At 34.1% G+C, this 13,426-nt stretch overlaps 1 pseudogene; it reads left to right on the plus strand.

Annotated features, from left to right (window-relative positions):
• The first annotated feature begins 10,588 nt into the window (after positions 1-10,588).
• On the plus strand, positions 10,589-12,988 carry LOC140007321 (G-type lectin S-receptor-like serine/threonine-protein kinase LECRK3; annotated as a pseudogene).
• The last annotated feature ends 438 nt before the right edge of the window (positions 12,989-13,426 follow it).

Below are 13,426 nucleotides of genomic sequence, written 5' to 3' on the forward strand. Positions count from 1 at the left end.
AGATATCAAAATATTTTTTCTATTTTTCCAAAAAGAAAATTTAAATGCTATATATTTTATTTTAGAGAAGAAATTTTGTTATTTTGATGGAAAACATTCTGTTTCGCAGAGCTCGCAAGGATCTTAATTAATCACAGCAAGAAACATAAGAAAGCCATTTTCGAAGGAAACCATCTTTTCAATCAGAACTGGATTTGAATATAAGCTTCAAGTAGCTCAATAAAAATTGAAGTATTCTCTTTTTGCTTTTTGCTCGATACATAGGCATGCATTTTTCAATTTGATAGTCGTGGAAACTCATCAAGCATGTACACAACACATTCATTTACTTGTAGCTAACTACACAAGCCAAGCACTCAATTGAAAAATTAATGACTTAGAAGGAATAGAAAAGTAGGTGATTACATAAATTGTTTTGCCTTTCCCCATTTGTATAACATGATAGAACCCAAATTATATCGGATGAGAGGGGAATGAAGTTACTAAGAAAATTAATTTTTGAAAATCTAATCCCTACAAATCCTAAAAATTTAATTTTATTTTAATATGTCCATGTTGTTGGTCTTAATCTTTTTGATGAAGGGTGTAGATGACAGATTCAATCATTTCTGATTATCTTAGTTGAAAAGAAATTATCTCCTATATAGCCATTGAATTAATTTGAAAAAGTTTAGGAAAAAATAATCATAGTTAATTACAAAATTCTTATTTAACTGAATTGTAGAATACACTAAATTTATTCTTGTGTTATAAATGCAATTTAATATTTGCTATTTGCCTTCATTGCTTATCAAACTAAAGCTCCAAAATCAAATGATTTAGCTTTTGTTTCTCTTTATCACAACTTTATTGTTCATACTCAGTTTATGCTTAAATATCCATATTTAAGATAAATTTTTTCACTCAGCATAACCTCCCAGTAGGAGAGAAAATTTCCCAGCAGGGAAAAGTCTAAAATCTCATAGGGAAACTCTCTCTCTGTTTTTTTTTTTTGGGTATATTATTCATTGTAAGGGAATCGTCTCAATTCCCAAATATTACCTAAATTTGAATTTTTTCTTCTATATGCATGATGAACATATTTACGAAATTGATAGGTCATAATTTGTTGCTAAATTTATAATTATTTTTTCCTTGATTTTAGCCAAATGTTGTTTTAATTATCAGATTCTACTTATATTTGGTGTTTTATATTAATTGCAGGGCATTGGAGTAAAAAGTGCTAAACAGAGGTAATTTGCTTGGAGTTTATTGTCAAGCGCAAGTGTTCCAATTCAAGATGGAGTCTACGTGGAACATTGGTTGAACATTAGGAAACTGCCACCTTTTATTAGATGTTTTATTAGGGAATAATTATCATTATTTTTTAGGAGGTTTCCCTTTTTCAATTAGAATTGGAGTTTTATTCTTTTGCGGGCCTTTAGTTAGTGGAGGCCGAGGTATTAGTACTTGATAGGAAACAAAGCAAACAAGAGGAAAAAAGCCGGATTCCTGCGTAATCAAGAGTTGGCCAGCAACAATCTCGCAAGAGATTTGATTAGTTTCGGCCGCTAGGGAAGCAAAAAGGGAGCCGTCACTTGCTTGGGCTAATTCGGCTTGCTTTCATTAGTTTTGAGAGGAAAAACCAATTGTAACCAGCTTCCATGGAGTCTGGCGGAATTTCTTCTAGGATGTGTAGCTAAATCTCCAATTTCTAGTCGAAGGACAATTTGAGAACTCGATTCCAAACATCTGTGAGATCGAATTATTTTACTTATTTCTTTTATTCATTGGTATTCGTACGTTTCCTGATTTAATTGCTTATACTTGTTATGTTATTTGAGTGTCAAGGGTTCGATATTCGAATTAACCTAATCATCTACTGCCAAATTAATTGATTGAATCCGTAATTGTTCAATTGATTAATTCCAGTGGTGACTAGCGTGATTGGTTTCATGTTAGGAAAATGAATGATCTAACTTAAATAAACCCTCGTAGCGTGTTTGTTGGTTAAGGTTGGATTTTTCTAATTCTTAATGCAATCGAAGAATTAAATCCTACGGTCGTACCTAGGATTTTCTCTTGGTTAGAGAAATAATCAACGGTTGTACCTTGGCTATCGATAAATAAGAAAAAGTTGGCTATCAGAACTTGTTGATGGCTATAACCAATCTATTAATGAGTAATTGAATTATCTTTGCATCAATGATCAGTTGAATGGACCGTGTATGAAAAATTGCATCTTTGGCTAGAGTCGTATTGGTTATTGCTTAATTCTGATTTATTTCTATTAGTTGTTTCATTAGTTAGTTAATTAGTTATTTTATATTCTCCAAAAATCCCCCATACTTCGGACTCTAGAAGGAACGAATTATGCTCAGTCTCTACGGATTCAACCCTACTCACCATTATATACGAAATTTGTATTTTTCTTGAATAGGTAATTATTATTGTACAGGCTCGACACCTGTCACAAATGAACCTAGTGACAATCCATAACTAATGCTAGGTAGTTACGCTTAAGGATCCTATTTTCAGACGGTTGGTCAGAAGACTCGAAGGCAGTTAGACGTGCTCACGCCAAACACAGGGATTCCTTTATTAAAAAAAAACCCATGGTTCTTCTTCTTTCTTCTCTTTTTCTTTCTTCTTCTTTCTTTCTTTCCCTTTTCTCCCCTTCCCCGCTGCTGCCTTCCTCCACTTTGCTGTCTGCCGCTGCTCCGTCGCCACCGCGCTGAGCACCTCCCTAGTCCGCTCCAGCCGCCATCTTCATTCAGCCGCCGCTGCTAGCCATCATTCACCACCAGCACTCTCCCTCTCCTCAGTCCCTCACTACCTATTCTCATCTTTGCTCAAACAAAGGATAAAAAGAAGAACTGACGAATCCCACCTATGTCATAGCTGCTTGAGACCCTCTATTACATGCTCAGGGAAGTTTCGTTGTCCCTTTTGTTTCGTATTCTATTCTTTATCTCTTACATTGAGGACAATGTAAGATTTAGGTGTGGGGGGAGTAGTATATTGGTATTTTATTGAAAAAGTGCGAGTGTAGGCATTTTTATTGAAATTTTTTGTTTGACTTTGTTGAATTTTATCCAATTTTTGCCTATCTTTGTGCATATTTGTGATTATTCTTGATAAATGATGGTTAAATGTCTCAAATTTTTCTATTGCTAAGATTTTACACTCTAAGGTGTTGCGTATGACATGGTTAAGTTTTAGGGTATCTCTTTAGTGAATATTTGAGATTTTGTGATTTTTGCAGTTTTTGGTTAACTTTTCTAAGTATTGTAAATATTTGTCTAGTATTTTTTTTGTGCAAATTGGTTCAACTATTAATTTTAGTTTTCCATGTTTAAGAAATGAAGCAGGTTTATGTGATTTTTAATTTTAATTTGATGCTTATTTATGAACAGTATTCGGCCATACTCCACTAGTATCGTTGCCAAGTAACCGGAGGTCTTCACCATAAATGTCGATTTTCGCGTCAAAAAGCAACGATAGCTATGAGTATGTGGTCCTTTAGCTATAAAAGTTGAATAACCGGGCTCTTTCATTTGGCCAATGTCAGAATTCGCGTCAAAACGGTTAAATGGCTAAAGACTAAGCATTCCCCCTGAAAAAAAAAAAATCATTCAAGTGTGGGGATATTTAAAAAAAAAAGTGCCAATAGTAAAAATTTTGAATGAATTGTTAGCCCACTGATCCATGAATTTTGATGTTGAGATTTTACTTAATAGTCGAACCATTTCCTTATGGATACTAGTTGAACATTTTATATTCTTAGATTAGTTACTCATAAATTGAAAGAGTCCTTGATCTTGAAAGCTAATTGGAGAGATATTTCTTGCAAATTGCCACTAATACTTGACATGTGTTTTAATTCTATCTTGGCAATAAAAGATTTGAGCAATAGCCATTGTTTGAATTTGATTGCTTGATTTGTTGTTCTCATGCTTGAGAACAAGAATGTTTAGGTGTGGGGAAAATTGATAGGTCATAATTTGTTGCTAAATTTATAATTATTTCCCCCTTCATTTTAGCCAAACATTGTTTTAATTGTCGGATTCTACTTATATTTGGTATTTTATGTTAATTGCAGGGCATTGGAGTAAAAAGTGCTAAGAAGAGGTAATTTTCTTGGAGTTTTTTGTCAAGCGCAAGTGTTCTAATTCAAGATGGAGTCTACGTGGAGCATTGGTTGAACATTAGGAAACTGCCACCTTTTATTAGTTGTTTTATTAGGGAATAATTAGCATTATTTTTTAGGAGGTTTCCCTTTTTCAATTAGAATTGAAGTTTTATTCTTTTGCGGGCCTTTAGTTAGTGGAGGCCGATGTATTAGTTCTTGATAGGAAACAAAGCAAACAAGAGGAAAAAAGCCGGATTCCCGCGTAATCAAGAGTTGGCCCGCAACAATCTCGCAAGAGATTTGATTAGTTTCGGCTGCAAGGGAAGCAAAAAGGGAGCCGTCACTTGCTTGGGCTAATTCGTCTTGCTTTCATTAGTTTTGAGAGGAAAACCAATTGTAACCAAATTCCATGGAGTCTGGCCGAATTTCTTCTAGGATGCATAGCTAAATCTTCATTTTCTAGTCGAAGGTCAATTTGAGGACTCGGTTCCAAACATCTGTGAGATCGAATTATTTTACTTATTTCTTTTATTTATTGGTATTCGTACGTTTCCTGATTTAATTGCTTATGCTTGTTATGTTATTTGAATATCAAGGGCTCGATATTCGAATTAACCTAATAATCTACTGCCAAATTAATTGATTGAATCCGTAATTGTTCAATTGATTAATACCAGTGGCGACTAGCGTGATTGGTTTCATGTTAGGAAAACGTATGATCTAACTTAAATAAACCTTCGTAACGTGTTTTGTTGGTTAGGGTTGGGCTTTTCTAATTCTTAATACAATTGAGAAATTAAATCCTACGGTCGTACCTAGGATTGTCTATTGGTTAGAGAAATAGTCAATAGTCGTACCTTGACTATTGATAAAGTAAGAAAAAGTTGGCTATCAGAACTTGTTGATGGCTATAACCAATCTATTAATGAGTAATTGAATTATCTTTGCATCAATGATCAGTTGAATGGACCGTGTATGAAAAGTTGCACCTCTGGCTAGAGTCGTATTGGTTATTGATTAATTCTTTTTTATTTCTATTAGTTGTTTCATTAGTTAGTTAATTAGTTATTTTATATTCTCCAAAAATCCCGTATACTTCGGACTCTAGAACGAATGAATTATCCTCAATTTCTGTGGATTCGACCCTACTCACCGCTATATATAAAATTTATATTTTTCTTGAGTAGATAATTATTATTGCACAGTCTCGACACCTGTAACAAATGAACCTAGTGATAATCCATAACTAACGCTTCCATATTTTATGAATCTCTTAGCTCTTCATACCAAACTTGCAAAGAACTGACCTCCATAGCCTTATAGCCACCTAACATAGGGTAGAATTTAAATTACCCAATATTGTTTTTGAAGGACAGATTTAACAACTACTCTAAAATAATGAGTGTATAAACCTTGAGATTAATGATTTAAAAACCCCAGCTTGAAATATAAAGGAAATACAGCAATAACGTGTACGCAGAAACTACTGAATTGCAAGCACTCTGCCCTGTAGTCTTGTTCTCGATTGCTTTAAATTTTGTAGAATTTGATCATGGAAAGTGATTATAGAGAATAATCAAAACCAGTAAAAGCTACTATTGATTATGAATTTTAGCTTTTTGGTTATTAAAAAATTTATAATCTAAATAGAAAAGCAAATGAGAATATCACAAAAAACTAATTATCCAAAATCAGAATCTATAATCATTTAAAATAAACATAGGCCTTATTTTCAATTGCTTTAGATTTTACATAATTTGGTTATAGGAACTGATTGTAGAGAATAATAAGAATCAGCAAAAGCTCCTCTTTAATTAAGCAGTTATAGATTTTAGCTTTTTTGGTCATTAAAAAAAGTCTATAATTAGAATACAAAAGTAATTGATAACATCACAAAAACTGATTATCCAAAATCATAATCTAAAATACATTTAAGTAATCAATAATCAATCGACAACAAGCCCAAATTTATCAATCTATATGAAATCAGTTTTAGTGCTAACCATTAAAAGGCATACGTTATAATGAGTTCAACGATGACCAGGTGATTATTATAGTGTGCTACCAGCAATTATAAACATTGACATTAATAACTGTGGAGGGTTTAATTTAGTGACTAATTACTAATATTGAGATCCCTTGGACCAACAAATCTTGAGATCAAATTTCCCTTCTCCTCCCCTGCTAAAAATTTTCTTTTTTAAACAAAAAACCAATGACGTTAATAAAGTATTTTTGGAAGACCTAAAAATAAAGTTTGTCAGAAAGAGCTATAAATCAGAAGTATGTTTATAAATAAAAACCATGCCATTCTGTTTCCGTCCATGCATTGCTGAGAAAATATGTAAATATAAAAGCTTGAATGATGGACCCAAGAAGCATGACCTTGACTTCCTCTAAACACTTCCAATGCAGGGTCTATCTCGTTTTTCTTTCCAATTAGCAGTAAAAGAACCAAATTAAGTAGGAGTAAATTAACAGAGCAAAGTGGGGAGGAACAATAAGACAGAAAGAACCAACAGAATGAAATTTTATCCCGCTCCAATTCCCATATTGGCAACCTTTAGGAACCATTATTGTGCTTCTAGGACTTCTTTCTTGTGTTGATCTGTTTTTAATCTATGAAGTCAACAAATTGGGATTTGGGACAATTACAATTGAGGTTTTGATGTGATTACTTTGGTATAGCGTGATTATTGTTTATGTACACCAGCCCAATATATGAGTACAATTATGATTATAAGCATATACTAAATTTTGAAAGAAATACAATAACTACATTAATTGCAAAAAAAAAAACCAACTGTATCGATCCCAGTGATTAGCTCCGATGTCAAGTTTAAGGTTCGAATCCTAAACTCGACAGTTAGGAATGGGAAGGGTATAAGAATGAGTAGGAGGATGAAAATGAGGCGAAGAAAAGTGGGAGAGTGAATTTTTTTAAAAAAAAAAAAAAAAAGAAAAAGAGACCCAACTGTATCTATCTTAATCCCACTAAATTCTTGCATTGCTCTTTTGTCAATGACGCTATCCCTAAAATGTTTCTCATGTTGCAATGTTCCTTCGTTAAAACATGTTACTAGTCTTTAAATAGGATGAGAAGGGTATTATATTTTGATTTAGCAATATGTTAACCACAAAAACATAAATTCCTTAAAAATAATCACATTGAGCTAAAAACCAGAAAATAACAGCAGCCCCAAACTTACTGACCCACAAACACACAAGAGTGCCATAAGTTTTGAGTTCCAATGTATCAAAGGCATCCTATTTATCAAGAAAATTCACATAAAATGCATACAAGCTTTTTTCCCGAAATTACCCTTGAATACTCGCAAATTCAACTGATTTCGAAAGGACTTGGAAAATGCAATAAAGGGGAGAAAGATGATTTTTAAAAAAATGAGTTATGCAAAGCTAATGAGGCAAATAATGAACCAAGCCATCGAGAGAATAAATATGCCTATTCCCTAGGAACATTTTAGAAAAATATTAAAGTTCATTTGGGCTAATTAAGATATAGAAAATTATACTCTGAGCGTCATACGAAATATACATCAGACATAACCTAAAAAGATTACTTACTTCCTGATTTTAAGAATTCCAATATTTGTATCCAATGCATAGGTATATCTATACCTGGCCATTAGGCGGGTTTTGGGCGGGTTAATATTGAGTTTTCACTTAAATGGGTTTACCCAACTCGCCCAACTTTAGATTGAATTGATTTTGGATTGGGTCATATTGGGTTATCTCAAACCCATGACCCAAATATGACCCAAGAAATTAATTAATACATTTTAATACATAAACTTTTTTACATACATTTTAACACATGAAATAGATTTTTTTCACACATATAAACACATTTTCACATACATAATGTATTTTCGCACACACAAACACACACTCACTTCTTAAGTTCGTTGGGAACACATCATAAATAGAATAATATTTTATATTGCTTGTATTGTGAATTTTAGATAATAAATTATACATTTAAATAGATTAGCTTAAAAAATTGTTTACTTTGTACTTTTTTAATACTACTAATTGATTGAAACTTATTTTTGTCACAACTTATTAACACTTTTACTATTCATATCTGTTTTATTGTAAATTGTAATATTCTATGCATTTAAATTATTGAATGCTATATTATATTATACTTGAAAATGTAAGTAAGAGACATATACTTGAAATAAAGGCGTGGAACGGGAATACGCCAATGATGCAAAACTCAAACAAATTACTAGAATTTATTTGAAATTAATTGATATAAAAGTAATAATAATTAGTATGCGAAGGTGAATATCTGATTACGTCATTCAACTCAAATAGAATGAATGTCAGGGAATGCGTCAAATATGATCTACGAAAACCATATGCAATAAGCAGACGTTTCAAGGGATTGTCTACGAAAATGTCCTGTAGATCGATCACTTCTTTCACACACAATAGCTGAATATTGCTCCACATGTCGAATGACATATAATTTATATGATAGACATATAAAAGTAAAATAAGCATGAGTTTTTATTTCAAATTTCTTTTTTCTTTTAAATAAAAATTAAAAAAATTGATTGAAAATATATATATATATATATATGAGAATTTTGAATACAAATTAATTAATGAATTATTAACACATGTCCAAATGTAAATAGTTGGGCATATTTGTATTAAATCTTGTATTTATTATTTTGAATTACTTTTAAATAAGTTGGGTATTAGATACCCAAATAAAAAACCCAACCCACCCAATGAATAAGTTGGGTTGTTCTTATCTAACCCAATAAAACCCATAACCCAATTGACCCAACCCATCCTTTAAAACTAATGGGTGGGTTGGACGGGTTGTTGGGTTTTGGGCTTTTTTGCCAGCTCTAGGTATATTGTATTTTTAAAGTCATTTTTTGGTTGATGCTCTTTATCTTACGGAGACCGTAAAATGGTTATCATGTAGCCTACTACATCATTAATAGGAGGGGATATTTCTCTCCCTTATTTATTTTGCAAGTTCAAGCCTTTTTTCATAAGATAATTTTGTTACTTCATTTTTTTTCCATATAAATCTCTCAATTGTTTGTTACAACCAATTTAACTCTTTGTAGTCTGCCCTACAAAAATTTTTTTATTATAAATTTCGTTCACGCCATGGAATGGTAATTTGGGAATGACAATAATACTTTTAGGGCTTTATAGGTATGGGCTTCATCATTACATTGAAAATGAAAATAAGGGAGGTAAACGTAATATTGAAAACTATAAGAGAGCCAAATAAAATTGTCGGAGATCTTAGAAGGGATTTATGCAATTATTCTTTATATAACATATCTCTCACGTAACCTTAAATTAAGTAGTACATTCTTCTATCCGAGGGAAAAATCAATGCGGTTCGGTTTGATTGTTATATATTTTATTATTTGATATACAACTGTGTTACGTTATTGTACTCGCAATTAAAGTGATATAAGTAAAATATTTGATATATATTCAATATAACATTATAATATATTTATATATCAAAAATTTGAACACAAACCAACCGCACATAACACAAGTCCTCGCCCCAATCCTACCGGCACTACTGTTCTTATATTTGACTAGACTGGAGTGAAGTACAATTGACTGTACTAGGTCATAGCTGTGATTTTCTTAAGCTCTGATCAAAGAAGGCCCTAAATTCTGGACCCCATTAGGCTGTTTGGACATAAGAAGGGAATCTTCCTGACCATTCACTTTACGTTAACAATATAAGTCCTGCTTTCTTTAGGTTGAAAAATGACACCCAAAAGCTAAAATTGCAATGTTGATAGGCTATTTTTAAGAGCTTTCTGAAGGCCATTAATTTCTGAAAAATAAATAACTATCCGACATAGGACTACACAATTAGCGTGTTAATATATAAGATAAAAAAGGGATCTGGCCAATATTCTCTGAGTCATTTATCTAAATAATTCGATTTTTATTAGAAGTTACGAAAGTAGTTTATATTTTTGAGTTCTTCTAAAAGTAAAGATTTTATTATTTAAGAGTGCGGTTTCAAAGTTACTATTTTAAATGGTGACTTTAAAGGCGCCATTCGATGGCATGCCTTACTGTTAGCCACCATTTGTCTTTAGTTTACTTATCATAAGGTTACTTAAATACACCGTTCCAAATGGTGACTTTAAGAATTCAGAAATTTGGACTGATTACAGAATTTCCAATGAACATTGGAATTAGGTACTCTACCGTCCTCTGGACTTCATCTGCCATAAAAAGGAGTAGAACAAGAAAATGAAATAACCAATTTTTCTCATGCAAGGAGGAGGAAAACGAGTACAACTTTTCTGCCAGGACGGCATGGTCTTTAGTCTTTACCAAGACTTTACAAGTCAACCCTGCACTTCTCTGTGCAATTCTTTCATATATCAAGCAAAGAGATAGTAGTGATCAGCATACGAAGCCTTTCTTCTTTTTCCAAGTACATTCATGGCTGTATTCTTACTCTTCCTTTTATCACCTGTATCCTGTTTAGCTACAGCATTAGCTCAACAAAGCCCTCTATATATTAGCCTTGGTTCTTCTCTAACACCTACAGGCAACTCATCATCATGGTCGTCGCATTCAGGTCTATTTGCGTTTGGTTTTTACCAGCAAGGCAATGGCTATGCTGTTGGGATATATCTTGCGGGAATCCCTGAAAAAACTAATATGGACAGCCAACAGGGTCAGCCCTGTTTTTCCAAGCAATGTCTCACTGGTGTTATCGAGCGATGGAAGGCTGATTTTGCAGCACACACAGGGCCAGGATACTGTTATTGCTGATCCTTCTGAAAGCATTTCTTCGGCTTCGATGTTGGATCAGGAAACTTTGTCCTATACAATTCTGATAAGAAAATTGTATGGCAGAGTTTTGAGCTTCCGACGAACACTTTGTTACCTGGTCACCAACTGGCAACTGGTCACCAGCTGCAATCTAGTGCTTCTGAAACTGATGATTCGATGGGGATTTTTCGGATACAGATGCAGGATGACGGAAATCTGGTGCAGTATCCTGTGAGAACGCCAGACTCATCTGAACACGCCTACTATGCAGTTAACACATTTGGAAATGGTGTCACTCTAAATCTGGATGGTGATGGTCATCTCTACTTGATCAATTCAAGCTTAACTATATTGTCTAATCTAACCAAAGGAGGATATCCTCAAGATGGAAGAGTATATATGGCAAAAATTCATGTGGATGGCATATTTCGATTGTATTCATACTCTTCAAATCAAGGCAACAGGTCCATCTTGTGGGAATCTGTGGAGGATAAATGTGCTCCTAAAGGCCTATGTGGGCCTAATGGTTTCTGTACCATGATGGATAATGTTGCTGAATGCAGATGTCCTCCTGGCTTCGTAAATCCACGAAATTGGAGTTCAGGCTGTGAGAGAAATTTTACGGTAGAAAGTTGTAAATCTAATAGTATTACCAATGTCAAATACGAGATTAGACCATTGGCAAATACAGGGTGGGAAGATAATACCTTTGCTACAATGGAAACAAGCACACAAGAAGACTGTGAAAAGCAGTGCCTTGATGATTGCAACTGTGAAGCAGCATTTTATAAAGATGGAAAGTGTAGCAAACAAAAGCTCCCATTGACATATGGGAAAAGGACAAGTGACTCGGATGTCACTCTGGTCAAGGTGGGTACACTTGCATCCATCAGTGAAGGTGTAATTCCCAGTAGTCCTCCAAAAAGCATCAAAAAAGAAATTAATGTGGATATCCTAGTTATTGGGGTTTCACTTGCTGTTTTTGGAGTCATGATCTCTGTAATTGCAGGGGTTTATGTTCACAGAAATCAAGTGCGGGCCTATAAGAAAATAACGCAAAATGGAAATGTGGAATTTGTGGCCGATGCGGCTCCAAAAGCCTTCACCTTTGCTGAACTGGAGCAAGCAACAAATGATTTCAGAGAAGAATTGGGCAGAGGAGCATTTGGTGCTGTATACAAAGGGGTTTTGCCAAATTCAGGGAAGTAGTTGCTGTGAAAAAACTAGAGAAAGTATTAGTAGAAGGGGAAAAGGAGTTTCAAAATGAAATCAGAGTAATCGTTCTTGTCCAGCTGCTTGGCTACTGCCTTGATGGAGATAAAAGGCTTCTGGTGTATGAATACATGAGTAATGGATCATTGGCGGATATTCTCTTCAAGCCAGAAAGTCATCCTTGGTGGGATGAAAGAATCAGAATTGCTTCTGAGGTTGCAAGAGGAATTCTTTATTTACATGAAGAGTGTGAGACACAGATCATCCACTGTGACATCAAACCTCAAAATATACTCATGGACGACAGCAGGTGCACGAAGATATCCGACTTTGGATTGGCAAAGCCATTAGATCATGACAGGACAAGAACTTATACTGCGGTAAGAGCAACAAGAGGTTATGTTGCACCAGAATGGCTTCGTAACGTGCCAGTGACAGTTAAAGCGGATGTTTACAGCTATGGAATAGTGCTGCTAGAGATCATATGCTGTCGAAAGAATGTAGACTCTAATCTTCCCGAGGAACAATCCATTCTCGAAGTGTGGGCTTATGATTGTTTCGTGGATGGTGAGCTCCATAAACTAGTGGGGGAGGAAGAGGCAGTTGACATGACAAAGCTAGAAAGAATGATCAGAATTGCTTTGTGGTGCATCCAGAATGAGCCAACGCTCCGACCATCCATGAAGAAAGTTGTTCTTATGCTAGAAGGGACTGTTGATGTTCCAGTTCCTCCCAGTCCAGATTCTTTTTTCAGTGATATGTAATTGTATTTCATTTCCTAGCATCTCTTCTTTTCTTCTGTTGTATTATCTCCTGTTATGATGATATTAAACTTTTGTTCTTGGTCTGTCATTTTTTGTGTTTCTTTAGCCTTGTGCATTGGCTATTGAGGGTCAACTTCTCTACAATTTTGGTCCACAATTGTGTAGATCTTCTCAACTCCAGCAGATGATCCAATCAAAATTCTGACCTCAGGCTGTATAAAACATATTTAAGCTATTGAACCAATGAAGCCACTGCAAATCATCAACATAAAACTTATCTTTTGTGCATTTCCCATCAACAAACTGTAATACTTTTCAGACTCTGCACATATTTTGAAGTCTTTCCAGAACTCAATTTTCTGCTCCTGAACTCCTCAAAAAGGTACTCCATAGGATGTGCACATCATAGTTTTGAAGCATAACAAAACTGGATTGTTTAGAGCAAATGATCAGCAAAATATATTTAATCGGAGCTGATCAATCTTTTTCGATTGTGGTTCAACTTTCAGCAGTGTAGAATCTGTAG

Source organism: Coffea arabica, chromosome 5c (assembly GCF_036785885.1).
Source record: "Coffea arabica cultivar ET-39 chromosome 5c, Coffea Arabica ET-39 HiFi, whole genome shotgun sequence".
NCBI classification, from domain to species: Eukaryota; Viridiplantae; Streptophyta; class Magnoliopsida; order Gentianales; family Rubiaceae; genus Coffea; species Coffea arabica.